This window comes from Panthera tigris, chromosome D3, assembly GCF_018350195.1.
Source record: "Panthera tigris isolate Pti1 chromosome D3, P.tigris_Pti1_mat1.1, whole genome shotgun sequence".
Classification (NCBI taxonomy): domain Eukaryota; kingdom Metazoa; phylum Chordata; class Mammalia; order Carnivora; family Felidae; genus Panthera; species Panthera tigris.
Genome location: NC_056671.1, coordinates 40687263 through 40701228, shown reverse-complemented (window position 1 = coordinate 40701228; position 13966 = coordinate 40687263). Strand labels below are relative to the sequence as shown.

The 13966-nt window shown below is 38.3% G+C and overlaps 1 protein-coding gene across 11 annotated transcripts in view; it reads right to left on the bottom strand.

Moving 5' to 3' along the window:
- The window catches only part of MYOM1 (myomesin 1), a 163426-nt gene that overhangs the window by 120142 nt on the left and 29318 nt on the right, over nucleotides 1–13966 (bottom strand). The gene's annotated exons all lie outside the window — the stretch shown is intronic.

Genomic DNA, 13966 nt, shown 5'->3' with positions numbered 1-13966 from the left:
ATCCCCCCTCCCACAATTCCTCCAGTAACCCTCAGTTTGTTCTCCATATTTAGAGTCTCTTATGTTTTGTCCCCCTCCCTGTTTTTTTTTTTTTTTTTGCTTCCCTTCCCTTATGTTCATCTGTTCTGTGTCTTAAAGTCTTCATATGAGTGAAGTCATGTGATTTTTGTCTTTCTCTAACTGACTAATTTCGCTTAGCATAATACCCTCTAGTTCCATCCACATAGTTGCAAATGGCAAGATTTCATTCTTTTTGACTGCCGAGTAATAGTCTATTGTATATATATACCACTTCTTTATCCATTCATCCATCGATGGACATTTGGGCTCTTTCCATACTTTGGCTCTATTGTTGATAGTGCTGCTATAAACATTGGGGTGCATGTGCCCCTTCGAAACAGCATACCTATATCCCTTGGATAAATACCTAGCAGTGCAATTGCTGGGTCATAGGGTAGTTCTATTTTTAATTTTTTGAGGAACCTCCATACTGGTTTCCAGAGTGGCTGCACCAGCTTGCATTCCCACCAGCAGTGCAAAAGAGATCCTCTTCCTCCGCATCCTCGCCAACATCTGTTGTTGCCTGAGTTGTTAATGTCAGCCATTCTGGCAGGTGTGAGGTGGTAGCTCATTGTGGTTTTGATTTGTATTTCCCTGATGATGGGTGATATTGAACATTTTTTTATGTGTCGGTTGGCCATCTGGATGTTTTCTTGGAGAAGTGTCTATGAGCATTAAAAGGTTCTTAACATCATTAACCATCAGGGAAATGCAAATTCAAAACCACAAGATTACTGCCTTACACCTATCAGAATGGTTAGAATCAAAACGACAAGAAATAACATGTGATGAGGATGCGGAGAAAAAAGAATCTTTGTAAATTGTTGGTGGGAATGTAAATTGGTACAGCCACTGTGGAAAACAGTATAGAGACTACTCAAAAAATTAAAAATAGAAATACCACATTATCCAGTAATTCCACTATTGGGTATTTAACCCCCCCCAAAAATGAAAACACTAATTCAAAAAGATACATGCACCTCTATGTTTACGGCAGTATTATTTATAATAGCCAAGATATGGAAGTACCCCAAGTATCCACTGATAGATGAATATATTAAAAAATTAACTTATATATAATATACATATAATATATAATGAAATATTAATCACCCATAAAAAAGGATAAGATCTTGCCATTTACAACAACATGGATACACCTAAAAGGCATTATGCTAAGTGAAATAAGTCAGACAAAGACAAATGCCATGCGATTTCATTTTATGTGGAATCTAAAAAAGCAAAACAAACAAAAAGCAGAAGCAGACCTATAAACAAATATAAAAAACAATCTGACGGTTGGCAGAGGGAAGGCAGGTAGGAGAATGGGCAAAATGGCTGAAAGGGAGTGGGAGATACAGGCTTCCCATTATGGATTGAATAAGTCATGGAGATGAAAGGTATAGCATAGAGAATATAATTAATGGTATTCTAACGGTGTCATATGGTAACAAATGGTAGCACTTGTGGTGAGCACAGCATAACGTATAGACTTGTTGAATCACCATCTTGTACACCTGAAACTAATGTGGCATTGTGTATCAACTATACTTCAAGGAAAAAATTCTATATCTAATAAAACTATCACTCAAAACTGAAGTCAAAGTGAAGACATTCCCAGACAAATGAAAACTGAGAGAATTCATTGCTAGCAGACCTGCCTTACAAAAAGTGTTAAAGCAAATCCCTCAGGTTTAAAGAAAATGACACCAGGGCGCCTGGGTGGCTCAGCCAGTTTTGTGTCTGACTTTGGCTCAGGTCATGATCTCACAGCTCTGTGAGTTCGAGCCCTGCATCGGGCTCTGTGCTGACGGCTCAGACCCTGGAGCCTGCTTCGGATTCTGTGTCTCCCTCTCTCTCTGCCCCTAACCCACTCGCATTCTGTCTCTGTTTCTCTCAAAAATAAATAAACATTAAAAAAAAATGTAAAGGAAATGAAACCAGACAGTAATTTGAATCCACACACACACATACTCTTCTTTGTGAAGAATACCACAAAGTAAATATTTGGACAAATGTATTTGCATATATACATTTCCACTCTCTTCAATACTTTGAAAGACATAGATTGCATAAAGCAATAGTTATCATACTGCATTGCTGGGTTTATAATATTAATTTTAATATATATGACCATTGTGCAAAGGACAGGGGAGGAAATGAAGCCACACTGAAGCAAAGTTTCTCTGTTCTACCAGTATTAAATTAGTATAAATCTGAAGTAGAATGTGGTAAGTTAATATGTGCACTGCAATTCCTAAAGCAATATCTTTTAAAAAAAATGTAGTTAAGAAACAAGGAAATTAAGTGGTACACTAAAAATGACTATTTAACATAAAACAGGGCAATAAAGGAGAAATAAATGAACAAAGGATATGAGATATACAAAGGATATGAAATATATAGAAAAAAAACCCAAAAGTAGCAAACATAACACCAACCATATTAGTAATTTTATTAGATGTGAAGGGATTAAAAACTCCAAGGAACAGCAGATATTGTCAGAATGGGGATTTTTAAAAATCCAATTGTAGGCTGCTACAAAAGCCCCATTGCATATCCAAAGACACTTAGGGGCCCCTGGTTGACTCAGTCAGTAGAGTATGGGACTCTTGATCTCAGGGTTGTAAGTCTGAGCCCCATGTTGGGTGTAGTACTTCTTTTGACAAAGAAGTAGAAAACTTGTGTATTGAAAATGACAAAACATTATTATGATAAGTGAAAAAAGATCTGAATAAGTAAATATTCCATGTTCATGGACTAAAATATATTGTTAAGAAGGCACATTTTCCAAAATTGTTCTACAGTTTCAACATTATTTTTTTTTAATTTTTTAACATTTGTTTATTTTTGGGAGAGAGCATGAGTGAGGGAAGGGCAGACAGAGAGGGAGACACAGAATCTGAAGCAGGCTCCAGGCTCTGAGCTGTCGGCACAGAGGCCAATGCAGGGCTCAAACTCACAAACTGTGAGATCATGACCTGAGCTGAAGTCGGATGCTTACCGACTGCGCCACCCAGGCACCCCTCAACATGATTCTCATCAAAATCCCAGCAGATTTTTTTCTTTGTAGAAACTGCCAAGGTTATCTTAAAATTTATACAGAAATGTGAAGGAACACATAGGCAAAAGATTTTTTGTAGAAGAGGAACTGAGTTTGAAGACTTATATTCACCGATTTAAAACTTTTTATAAGTAACAATTTTAATTAATTCATTTTTGATAAAGGTGCTAAGGAATTAAAGGGGGAAAGAAAACCTTTTCAACAAATGGTGCTGGACCATTGTATATCCATATGTGAAAGGATGAACTTAGAACTTTACTCAATATCACATGCGTAATTTAATTAAACATGCATCAAATTTCCTTTGTTTTTATATCTTTTATTTTAAAAAAATGTTTAACGTTCATTTATTTTCAAGAAACAAAAAGAGACAGAATGCAAGTGAGGGAGGGGCAGACAGAGAGGGAGACACAGAATCCGAAGCAGGCTCCAGGTTCTGAGCCATCAGCACAGACAGCGAGGCTTGAACCCACAAACCGTGAGATCATGACCTGAGCCAAAGTCAAACACTTAACCAACTGAGCCACCCAGGCACCAAAAAAATGGATCAAATTTCTACATGTAAAAGTGAAAATTATAAAACTCTTAGAAGATAAGAGAAACTCTTTATGATATTGAGTTAGCCAAAGAGTTCTTAGAGATAACACCAAAAGCATGATTCAAAAAGAAAAAAAAAGGAATGAATTAAACTTCATCAAAATTGAAAAGTTCTGGCCTTTGAAAGACACTGTTAAGAGAATGAAAGGAATGAGAGAAAATATTTTCAAATACATATCTAATAAAGGATTGTATGTAAAATATTCAAATAACTCTGACAACTCAATAATAAGCAGAAAAAATCCATTTAAAAATATGCAAAAGAAAAAAAGAAGCAAAAGGTTTGAACAGGCTTGTCACCAAAGAAGATATATAAATGGCTAATGAGCATATAAAAAGATGGTCAACATCATTAGTCATTAGGTAAGTGCAAATTAAAACCAAAATGAGACCCCACTACCTACCGACAAGAATGGCTATAATAAATAAGACAGAAGGTAACTAATGTGGATAAACTGGAATTCTCATACATGGCTATGGGAATGTAAAATGGTACAGTCACTGCAGAAAACAATTGAATAGTTTCTCATAAAGTTAAACATAAACTCAGCATGTAGCTGATATTTTAGAAGGTGCTGGAGAAAGGTAACTTCAAAAATAGCCTTTCAAACTGTGTTATATGTAACAGTACCACTGAAATTTTCACAGGTTTATTTTTTAACTTTCCTTAACAACTTGATTTATTCAACAGATCCTATAAACATATTTATTCATATTCTACTGTGTGCAAAATACTGTGCCTGACTGGGGTGGGAGGGAGACATAAAGAGAAATTAAAGACCCTTGCTTTCTCAAAGCTTTACAACTTATAGGGGAATAAATGCTACCAGGCCTGACATGTCATATAATGTCCATCAAGGAAGAAAGCACAAAAGGACAGAAGGAACACAGGCAGATACGCAGAAAGAGCAGTGCAAACAAAAGTTGAATTCACAGGCTTGAGAGACAACTTCCGTCTGGGGTTACCAGGGAATCCTTTGTGGAAGAGCTGGACATTGAAAGAGGGGTAGGTCATCCTGGGATGACACAGTGGTAGGTGCAAAAGCTTCAAAGTAAAAGCTCGATTTTTATTGCTGACTTATGTATGTGTCATCGTTAGACTTTACTGAGTGGTCACAAAAGAACTGAACTCACTTTTATTATTACAACAATTTTCCTTTAAAACCGCATCTTCGTATATATTTGCAACTTATTCCTGTTGCATACAAACAAAATGCTCAGCTGTTTACCAGAAGAAAGGGAGAGGCAGCGGTTTTAGTGAACTATGGGTCATCCTTCTCGGCTGTCTTCACTCAGCTAGTCAGCCACTCCTTGGGGGCTTCTGGTATCTGAAGCCCTATCTCTTTCATCTTCAGCACCCCCTGGAGGGTCAGGAATAAGTACTTGAAGTTTGCAGTCTCTCTTTTCATTTCTACTTTTCCATCAGTCATATCTCCCTCTTGCAAAACTTGAAAGACAATACTTTCTTTGGGGTTTTATGAAAAGGTTGTTTCGGATCTACTTTTGATTTAGAGTAGCTTCGTTCTATGATCCTCCTTTGATATGGGTATCATGTCAGGCTCAACACTTCTACTGACCTTTCAATTCTCCTGTTTCCCAATCCGAACACTTATGGAGGTTTCAGGAGAACATCAAAGTTAGACAAGTAGGAGACTTTGAGTCCTTTCTTTTTTACTAATACACTTTGCAGAAAAGGCTTCTAATAAGATATAAGCATGAATTTTGTTTGATTAACATCACTCTTGAAATTTACTGATGTGTAGCGTCATAATAAGTAAACATCCTTGGTTTTTTGTTTGGTTTTGCATTATTTACCTTACACTTGTCTTTTTTCCCCTTCTCCATTTCACTTTCTCAGCCATGAAAATATTTTATTTTTAGTTTTAAAAAAAAATGTTTAGTTATTTAAATAGGAATGTAGCCACAATTTTTTCTTCTCTTTATTGCTTTATTTTTTCCATTATTTAAGTTTCCATCGATAATTAACATTTTATCTTCCTTTTGGTAATTTTCCACAGCTAATGTATAGCCGTGAGCTAAAAGCAAATACCATGGAGGTTTGAACCACTTTTTAACATGAATGTAGAACAGTCATGTGTTCTAGAAAAGGTGAAGGAGTAAAACACTGAGAGATTTAAATCTTTTGTGGTCCTTCTCTACACATACCTTTCAGTTTTTATCCATTTATGACTATTTTAGAAATTAACCCAGATTATGGCCTATTTTTAAGCAGAAGTGAAAAGGTTTACTCCATAGTTCCTAGATATTATATTATGCACGACACTTGAAGGAGATGCCTTATAAAGTTTTAGTCTGTGAACTGAAAATTGTCCAGGGTTTTAAAAAGTTAGTCTTATTATTTATAAGGCAGCCCAGAAATCCACATCCCACCCCACTTTGAGGATGGTCACTGTGGTTGCATGGAAGTTACCCCCCTCCTTTGGGGTGCTCTTGCTTTCTCTTGTTGCATCTAGAAAGGCTGCTGTGGAAAAGGTCAAGCCTGTTGCTACGGCTCCCATGGGCTTCCAGAGTTCCGAAATCTCTGTAGGGAAGCTCAGTTACACTCTACTGCCCAGCCAGCCAGGAACAGAGCTAACATTTCACATTGGAGCCTGGGAGGTACCACTTTGCCCCCCTTCCACCTTTGGCTGACCCATTCTATTCCTACTCTACTAAAGGACATGCCTTCCTTCTCACAGGATGGTTCACCTGTCTGTGGAAGATGAATGCCATTCTGGAGGTATCTTGTATCATCTAAACTTGAATTTAGCCTGCAAAAGAGCCTAGCAAATAACGGTTTTGAGTGACAGGGCAAAGCACAGGTAACAGAATGAATCACATCTTACCTGGCCTCAGTGTAAGTACCTGTGAAAGGAAGGGCTTAAGTTAGATGAGCTTTTGGTCTCTTCCTGCTTGACCATTCCACAGTTCTGTGGATCCACAAACTGCTGATAATATGAAGCTGGTATTACCAGGAGTGACAGTCCCAGCTCTCTCCATGCAAACGAGCCACATGTTTATAGCAGTGATAGTAGGGAGATTGACATATGGCGAAGGCTACTCTCCTTGGATTCAGGGATTCAGAACATAACTCAGTTGGCTTATAAAGAAGTAATCGGCAGGGCACCTGGCTGGCTTGGTCAGCAGAGCATGTGACTCTTGATCTTGGGGTTGTAAGTTTGAGCCCCATGTTGGGTATAGAGATTACTTTAAAATAAAGTATTTTTTTGTAAAAAAAGAAGTAATTGGCAATAAACTTGCCTATTTCTTGGGAGGAAAAAGTAACTGACTTTTCTGCTTTCATTAGATTTTTCTCTGATCTTTTTCTTTCATATGGGAAATAATGTAACTCGTCATTTTCTTAGTATTTAAAATGTGGAAGACAAATCCCAGAACACTGAATTGACTTTTGTAATCCAGAAACTGTGGTGCTTTTTCCTTATATACAATAGTTAAGCTTTTATTTAGAGATGAGGCTATAAGACTATTTCTAGAGGAGAAAAGGTAAGAGTAGGCAACCTGGATATATCAGTGGCTTTCCAAACAAATTTCATTTCCCATAACTGTCTATAGTTCAATAATTTTTTGTAATTCATATTCAGCTGCTTGAATCTATAGGTGGACCTAAATCCCCATACAACTATGGTTATTTCAGGTGTTTTTCCTATTAAGTACCATAAAAAACACTAACAGTGGAACAATGTACTTCATTGGATCTTGGGGAATGAAGAATAAGGGTATGGTTTTACCATCATTATTCTGCCTAAAGAGACTCTCAGAAAATTCATTGTATAACAAATCTACATGGATCTTTTTGCAGCCTCAAAACTATGTGACTATGGGAGTTGAAAAGCCCTGTGACAAATCTGGTAGAAGTAAGAATTCAGCAAAAGCTAATAAATCCAAAAATATGTTCATCATATCCTTTCTGACTTCCCATCTGCCCTTCCTGGACTACAGCATTGGCCTCCTATCTGGGTGACCTGCTTCTGCTCATGCACCAGTCTGTTCTCCACAGAGCAGCCACAGTGCTCCTGTCACAACTAAAGTCAGATCAAGTCATTTCTGTGCTCAAAACTTTGCCAAGACTCCCTCTAACTCAGAATAAAAAATTCTTACAATGGCCCACAAGGCCATTTGGTTGGCCATGCCCTGTCCATTTCCTCTCTGACATCTTCACGTACTTTCCCCTCACTCCTCTGTTCCCTCAGTGGTCTCGATGCTGTTCCTTGCTGAAAGGCCTTGTAGTGGCTGTTCTCAATGTCTGGTGCACCTTTCCCCCAGACAATTCCCTCTGCTACTTCACATCTTTGTTCAGATATCACCTTCCTGAGGACGTCTGACTACTCTACTTAAAATTCCAACCTGCACCCCCACCCCACATACTGATGTGTCTTAGCCTACTCGATTTTTTTATTACTTCCATAACATCTATTACCTTCTAGAGTGATATAAAATTCAAGGCCATTTTGATTATATTTATTGTTTATGGCCTGTCTCTCCATGCTAGAACATATCCTCCATGAGGGCAGGAATCTTTGTCAGTTTTGTTCAGCAATCTATCCCAAGCACCTAGAGCAGTGCTTAGCACACAGGAGGCATTCAATAAATATTTAGTGAATGAATGGACAATACTTAAACCTCAGTGACTGTCCCTGTGTGCTAGCTATTACATCAAGTACTTTATGTGATTATTTCTTTTAGACGTCCCAACATGAGGGATAAACATTTTCCCCATTTTACAGATGAAGAAACTGAGAGGTTAACTAGCTTATCTGAAGTCACAAGTCTAACTCCAAGTAAGCACAGCCTGTTTGACCCCAAAGACTATCCCCTTTGCATTATAACATCTGGAAATGAATATGTAGAAAATGGATACTAATCTGATGCCAGCAGCTGAGGTCAAGACACAGAAATGTCCACAGGCAGTAGATTTCTTTGGTAACATCTTTTGAAACCACCCTAAGGTGGGAAATAGAGCAAGTTTTCAGGTCCCCCTCCGTCCTGCTGTAATCAAACCTGCCAATAAAAGACAGAGGCTTCTGTGTTCAGTGGTCTCTATTTTGAACATTGGTATCTTCTGTCTGAATTGGAATTGTTTTGAGCATTAGCATATTCTTTGCAAACTATAGTAGTTTCAAAAGAGGTTATTACTTGGGTAACCACCAAGGGTAGTTTACCAATGTGACATGAGTGTAGGTAAGGGCATAATTTAAAGTTAGGCAGAGGTGTGCCTGGGTGGCCTAGCTGGTTAAATGCCATACTTCAGTTCAGGTCATCATCTCACAGTTCATGAGTTCAAGCCCCACATAGGGCTCTGTGCTGATAGCTCAGAGCCTGGAACCTTCTTCGGATTCTGTCTCCCTTTCTCCCTGCCCCTTCCCCCACCCTCTCTCTTTCGTTCTCTCTCTCTCAAAAATAAATAAATATTTAAAAATTTTTAAAAAACAACAAAATTAAAAAAAATAAAGTTAGGCAGAATATCCCAGACAAGTTACTCATGCCTCAGTTTTCTCGTCCCCACACTAGTGTCTTCTACAGTCCCTCGTGAGTCACTATGTCTGATTCTAAGTGACAAGTTAGAGTCTGTGAGGTTTCAGGTTTGGCATTCATGAATGCTCCTGGATCGATTGTTCCCTGTTCTGAATCTTGTTATTGTGGTGCTCAATGGCTTTTCTAGTAGGAGGGCAAATAAAAGGAAACATAATGAAAAACTATATATTGCTGCTTCAAGAAAAATCTGGTGGCTATGAGGTGAAGGGGAGTTGGCTGATCATAACTGTCACTGGGTACTCATGGAAAGGGTGGGGGGCTTGGGGTACGATGGGGGTTAAAATCATTATTGTACCATTTCTTAGTGCAAGGGAGAAAATTTATTTAGTCTACTTGGGCTCTAATTTTCTCATTTTTATTCTTTAATGTTTATTTATTTTGGCAGAGAGAGAGACAGAGAAGAGAACACGGGTGGGGCAGAGAGAGAGAGAGGGAGGGAAAGAATCCCAAGCAGGCTCTGCACTCTCAGCACAGAGCCTCATGAACTGTGAGATCATGACCTGAGCCAAAAGCAAGAGACCCATGTTCAACTGAGCCACCCAGGCACCCCAAATTTTCTCATTTTTAAAAAGAGAATAATAATTTCCACTTCTCAGGGTTACTGTAAAGATACAGTAGTATAGAGGATACTGTGCTGAATTGCATCATATGGGTTGAATTTCAACTGTTTAGAATCAAGAAATTCAATATCTACCATTACCACAGGGTTGAGGGACAACTCTAAATCCCTCCATCATCCTAGAACTATGCTGTGTTATCTCTGCTTTTTGAAAGTTATTCATTCCTACCAAGTGTAACAAAATATTTCATTTATTATTTCCATCTTAATGTGTGATCCAGCTTACTGAAAAGAAAGTTACCATGATTTCCATAATATCACACTCCCTAAAACATCTGCCTTAATTCATCCTAACTTCATATAATATTGGTATTGGGAAAGGGACCCTCAGGCCACACACTGGGTTGTCTGATGTTTATATTCACACTTTCTAGTGCAGTGGTTCTGACCTTTGTTGAGTCACAGTGTTCTCTGGGAATCTGATAAAAACTACGGTCTTTCTCAACAAAAACAAATTCTCAACTGTGCCTAATTTTGCACATAATTTCAGATCAACCAAGACCCTGTTGAAATCTATTCAAGGATAGAAGTTAAGAACTCTTGCCGAATGGTAGTTATAAGTACCATTTCTCCTTTAATCACTGATAGTATTTGTGGATTATTTGCATAAAACAATAATTTTGTGTCACTTTGTCTTCCTGAATTACTTTAATTTAGGGGTTTTTTTTTCACTGTGACTAAGAATAAAGGCATTTATAATAAGTGTTCCAGGATTTATTTTATAACCCTTGGCTTACAATTCAATTGGTAACTGATCTGTGCTTATAAACACATTGACGCTGAACGAGCCATTGTTCCTAAGATTTACTGAGGTCAGCCAAGCCCTGAGCACATATCAGTCTCCATAGTTTCCATTTTACCACTGGACATCTAATAACAAAGCAGAGGGTAAAAATAGATCAAGCCTAGTGTTTACATACATTCCACAGAATTGCATTTATAACGCTAAGGATTTTAATCAACAACACTTTTCACAATCCAAAGAGAGATATTTCATTTAGCGGGGAAAAGTTGCTCCTCCATTTTGAGAGAATGAAAATACAACCTAAAGGAATTACGAAGATTCTGAAATGTTCAAAGAATATTATTTGCACCTGTTAGCTCTAGGTCTAAAAAAAGAAAAACTAAAATAACCCCAGGATTAGGTTGGCTTTCTTTTCCTTTACATTGCATTACATAAAGGGAAAAATATTGGTGTTTTCTTCCCTCTCTTGTTTCTGTGTCAACATTTCTAGGTTAGTATATTTCTACCAAGAGTCTGAGTTCTTCAACATTAAAGCCATTAATGAATACCTACCTACCTTCCTGCCTACATAAAATACAGGCATAGTAGGAAAGAACACGATGTGAAGTTGAGTATAGGAAAATAATTACAGTTCCATTTCCTATAGAAAGCTTATTATGTGAGGCTTTTAAAGCTGAAATGGCTACGTGTTCCAAAGATAACACAGAGCAATTTTTTTCTGAATAAAATATAAAAATGCTCAAAGTTCAATTACTAATGTTTAATATAATATATCCAATTATAAATAAATATGAATAGGGGTGCCTGGGTGGCTCAGTCAGTTGAGCGTCCGACTTCGGCTCATGTCATGATCTCACAGTTTGTGAGTTCGAGCCCTGCATCGGGCTCTGTGCTGACAGCTCTGAGCCTGGAGCCTGTTTTGGATTCTGTGTCTTCCTCTCTCTCTGCCCCTCCCCTACTCGTGCTCTGTCTTTCTCTGCCTCTCAAAAATAAAGAAACTTAATAAAAAAATTTTTTAATAAATATGAATATTACACATATGGTTAAAAGAAGAATTTGTTTAAAATTTTAACATAAAATTTAGCAATAGAGTTGAAGAAGTGAAGATCTCTTTAAAATACAAATTCATAGGGCGCCTGGGTGGCTCAGTCAGTTAAGCGTCCGACTTCAGCTCAGGTCATGATCTTGAGGTTCATGAGTTCCAGCTCCATGTCAGGCTCTGTGCTGTCAGCTCGGAGCCTGGAGCCTGGAGCCTGCTTCGGATTCTGTGACTCCCTCTCTCTCTGCCCCTCCCCTGCTCATGTTCTCTCAAAAATAAATAAACTTAAAAAAAATTGTAATACAAATGCAGAAAACTCTATAGATTCTATAGCCTTGGGGAAAGGAAATAAATACACAAGCAGTGACATTAACAACTATACAATAATGAAAATACCCATCTTCTACCTCTTCTATAGACTCAGCACAGTCTTGGAAAATGGATATTTAAAATGTAATCCTCCTCTATTACAAGACAGCTGCTTTCCTAAATGAGGTTCTTAATGTTCTGTGGAACATTCTTCAGAACAAAATGATGCTGCCACATACACATGGTGTTAATTCCCCCCAACTTTCCTTTGGAAGGCAGTTCATCTGAAGCAAGTGCTAAAAGAAATGAATTCATCTTAGCGACAATATTTCCATATTTACAGCCAACACAAAGTCCTTCTGAATATCCCATGAAAGTGAGATGGCAAGATGATCCTGTTCCATTTTAAATGGAATTTCATAACGTTGCCATCATATATCCTAGGTAAGCCCCAGCAGACTCTGGCTCTGTTACTGAACAGAGCAGAAACTCCCAGGAGGTCCCTGCTCGTGCCCAAGAAACAACAGCTGTAGATCAGGTGCTGCTTAAACCCACTGGGGATTCATTCAGGAATTTCTTCCTTCAGAAATCATCCTCACTTTGATACAAACCACTGTGTTATTTCCTTAATAATACCTTTAAATCCCAGAAATAAACACTTTTCTAGTTGTCCTAACAGATATTTTGTGGACTTAAATTTTGTAAAACTTAAAATTATATTATTATGTTTATAACAAAAGAATGCAACTATGCCAGATGCTTTGGAGGGGATTCAAGGCAGCAAGTGGTTATTTACCACATAGTCCAAAAATGTCTATGTTTTCAAGTTCAGCAATGTCTTCTGTGGACTATGGATAGATTTTTTAAAATATTTTTTAACATTTATTTATTTTTGAGAGACTGAGAGAGACAGAGTGTGAGTGGGGGAGGGTCAGAGAGAAGGTGACACAGAATCCGAAGCAGGCTCCAGGCTCCAGGCTCCGAGCTGTCAGCACACAGCCCTACGTGGGGCTCAAACCCACAAACCACAAGATCATGACCTGAGCTGAAGTTGGACACTTAACTGACTGGGCCACCCAAGTGCCCCAGGATTTTTAATAAAATCACATAAATCTTGCAAGTGTTTTTTTGATTCCCATGAAACATTTCATTCTGGATATCAAGAAAATAAAAACTGGCTTGGGCTGAGAAAGTAAGCATCTGCCCAGCATTCATCAGGCTGGAACAAAAGACACAGAAGCCAATTGCAAAGTTCACAGGAAACATTTCTCCAAGGGATACTGCTGCTGTAAAAGGCTGTGGTAACCTCCTTCTTTGTGTGACTACAGATCACTGAGAAACTTTCTTCTCTAATATCAAAGATTATCAGTAAGTTTGCTGTTTGAAATTTTATCAGTGAGAATGAGACAATGTACTCTTACCTGGATGACCCCAGTCACTGTTGACACAAAGAAGCAGCCTCAGTTCCCAACCCTGGGGCTGAGCTCCCACATTAAGGGTTTCTGGATACAACAGTCCTCACTTATCTCAACTTCACTGTTTCCAGTAGAAACAGGACCCTGGGTTCACTTTGCAAACCAAACCTGCATGTAAACTCCACTCTTCCTAGAATGCTATAGTAACTCTCTTTCCCTCTGTGGCGTGGTCTCCCTCATTGCAATGGGTTGATCAATCTACTTTGATCAGAGTACAGATTTATTCCTGGTATTCTTAAGCTGACTGAGATAAGGGCCTAGTTTTATAAAATGTTCTAGCTGGGGTGCCTCTGTGGCTCAGTCGGTTGAGCGTCCGACTTCAGCTCAGGTCATGATCTCATACTCAATGAGTTCGACACCTGCATCGGGCCCTGTGCTGACAGCTCAAAGCCTGGAGCCTGCTTCAGATTCTGTGTCTCCCTCTCTCTCTGCCCCTCCCCTGATCATGCTCTGTCTCTCTCTGTCTCAAAAATAAATAAAAACATAAAGTGTTCTAGCTAAAGAA